A 3,113-nucleotide genomic window follows, 5' to 3' on the forward strand; every position below is an offset into this window, starting at 1 on the left:
CGCGGCATGTGGGATCTTCCCGGACCGGGGCACGAACCTGTGTCGCCTGCATCGGCAGGCGGACTCTCAACCACTGCGCCACCAGGGAAGCCCAGGACAAATTTTAAAAGGTAGAAACCCATCAGGACAGAGTACGGGAGAGCAGACGTCAACAGACTTGGAAGACAGCAAGCAGAATGGTGAATGGCAGCTGATGGACTGCATCAGAGAAGGCTGGAAACTGAATGCCAACCAGAAGCAAGCAGGGTGTGCCTCTGAACCGCAGAAAGGCCCAGGAATTGGAAGTACCAGCTATGTCAGAAGACGGGGTGGGGTGGAGCCAAAAACAGGAATGCTGTTGAAAGCACAGTGTGTTTACAAAGCACTCAGACTTCACAGCCCAGGTAACTGACCAGCCAAGGCATTTAGCTCTCCCTCTGCCCAGCAGGAGGAGAAGGCTTCTCCTCTGGAGAAACTAAACCAGAGAAGCTCCACTACACTAGAAAGGGAAGTGGGATAAAGGGAGGGAGGATTCTTCAAAGGCTTCATATCAAACGATGAGACCCCCAAATTCCCTCCCCTACTGACCCTCCAAGAATGCTGGCAGCCTGGATTCTACCCTCCAGGCAGGAGATCAGAGAGTCTTTCTCAACAGAACGAGATGGCTTGGGACTTCCCTGGTGGCGCAGTGGTTAAGAATCTGCCTGCTAATGCAGGTGACACAGGTTCGAGCCATGGTCTGGGAAGATCCCACATGCCACGGAGCAACTAAGCCCGTGCTCCGCAACTACTGAGCCTGCGCGCTAGAGCCTGCAAGCCACAACTACTGAAGCCTGCGCGCCTAGAGCCCGTGCTCCGCAACAAGAGAAGCCACAGCAAAGAGAAACCCGCGCACCGCAACGAAGAGTAGCCCCCACTCGCCGCAACTAGAGAAAGCCCGTGCAGCAACGAAGACCCAACGCAGCCAAAAATAAACAAATAAATAAATTTATTTTTAAAAACAAAGAAAATGAAATAAAAGTAACCTCTAACCCTGAGAATGCCGTCTTATAGTTTACAAAACACTTTCACAATCATTGTCCTGCTCAAGCATCACAAACATCCCACAAAGCAGAGACATTTTACAACTGTGTCGACCAGAAAACAGGTTCACAGGAAAGTGACTTGCCCATAAATAAGGCAAGAAGCCAAGACTTAATCACAAGCCCCAACTTGGTCAGCCTGGCAAAATTGCAAGCAGCACACCGGCTGCGTCTCAGTCAACCTCAGATAAACCTGTCTGAACCCAAGGAGGTCTCTCTGCAACCCAGAAAAATGCTACCTGGGCAGCTCAGGCAATATACAACCAAATCAAGGTGATGGGATTTCAGGAAACCACCAAAGCCAACCCCTGGTATCACCCCCAAACACAGAGACACAGCCAACTTCACAAACTGACCTCAGCCTCTGACAGTTCCCTGACCACATGGACAGAGAGGGTCCACCAGGAGCCCCCCACCCCAACTCTGGCGTGTTGCCAGCTGGCCCTCACCTGGCCCAGACCTTGTCCAAGCTGACCCCCCAACTCCCCACCATCCCAACGTACCTGGTCCCGTGTCCCAGCCCTCTCTGATGAGATCAACAGCAGCACAAAGCAGCCGGAGCTGAAGCCGCTGAAACAAAATAGAAATCAACAGGAAGTGTGAGAATCACCTTCTGACAAAAGAGGCACAAGGACAGGAAGTGGGTTCAGGCCAGGAAGGCTGGGGCCGGCCTTCTAGAAGTGAGGCAACCCTGCCAGCCTCATCGCTCAGCTGTTGTTGAACAAGACTTCAGGGCTGGGGAAGGGAAAAAAACAAATTCAAGCCCTAACTCTTTAGCCGGAACTTCAAGCTTCCCCATGTCCACTATATGCATGTATGTCTCCGGCCCTGTATTTGAGGGGAAAGGCGAGGGGAAGAAGAGATGCACAGAGCCTGGCACAGCACACATGTGGTACTTAAAAGAAAGAACTTGAAGTCAGATAGCCTCCACTTACCACTTTTAGCGGCGAGACCTTGAACGGGTTGCCGTGCGTCTCTGCATTTTCCCAAAATGAAATGCCGTACTGACCTAACACTATTGTTTGGGCTTAAATGAGATAACGTGTGTAATTGGCTTCATATACATCCAATTAGTCCCTTTAGTGGGTTGTGGCATCCCCCCTCCTTTCTGCCTCTCCAAATCTGACCCACTCCTTTAGTCTTTATCAGGTCAGACCATCCTGGTCTGAAGAGTCACCCCAAACACCTCTCACCTCCACAGCGGCTGCAGGTCCCGTGTGTCATTAAGTCCCACCACGTAGGACAAGCACCATTGCTAAGAACTGCTACTGAGGCCCTTCACTGATCATTCCTTCCCACGGTGATGTTTACCTCCCCAAGGTCACCCAGAGAGGGAAAGGGCTGCATGGCTTTGTCTCTGTATCCCCAGGAACATCCAGCAGAGCACTGGAAGTTAGTCCATAAATGTTCATGGACCTTTAAGATGCTATGGGGCTTTCAGACTGACTGCGGGCAGCTGGGGAGCATGCCGACCCGCCCTGGAGGAGGCTTATGCGGGATTTCAAGTGATTGCAAGAGGATCCACCTGTGGGTGTCAGTGGCACACCATCTGAAAACAACATCATGCACTGGAATGCAGTTATATTTGGACCAGAAGGGACATCCTTTGAAGATGGTACTTTTAAACCAGTAACAGAATTTTCTGAAGAGTATCCAAATATACTGCCAGCTGTCAGGTTTTTATCCAAAATGCTTCATCCGAATGTGTATGCTGATGGTAGCACATGTTTAGATATCCTTCAGGATCAGTGGAGTCCAATATATGAAGTAGCTTCTCTCTTAACATCAATTCAGTCCCTGCTGGATGAACCGAATCCAAATAGTCCAGCCAATAGGCAGGCAGCACAGCTTTATCAGGAAAACAAACGAGGAGATGAGAAAAGGGTTTCGGCCATTATTGAACAAAGCTGGAATGATTCACAATACACAACTGGTCTGTTCATCTTTTTCATCATTGTTGTGTGTAATTTACCTCGCAGTAGAAAGGCGAACAAATTTTAAGTGCCACAGGTTTTAAGGATTCTACAGGAAAAAAAAGTCCTTCAGTTTAGA

The 3,113-nt window shown here is 49.8% G+C and overlaps 1 pseudogene; it reads left to right on the forward strand.

Annotated features, from left to right (window-relative positions):
- The first annotated feature begins 2,520 nt into the window (after nt 1-2,520).
- Nucleotides 2,521-3,113, forward strand: LOC137213116 (ubiquitin-conjugating enzyme E2 B pseudogene; annotated as a pseudogene).

The sequence above is a fragment of the Pseudorca crassidens genome, chromosome 19, assembly GCF_039906515.1.
Source record: "Pseudorca crassidens isolate mPseCra1 chromosome 19, mPseCra1.hap1, whole genome shotgun sequence".
NCBI classification, from domain to species: domain Eukaryota; kingdom Metazoa; phylum Chordata; class Mammalia; order Artiodactyla; family Delphinidae; genus Pseudorca; species Pseudorca crassidens.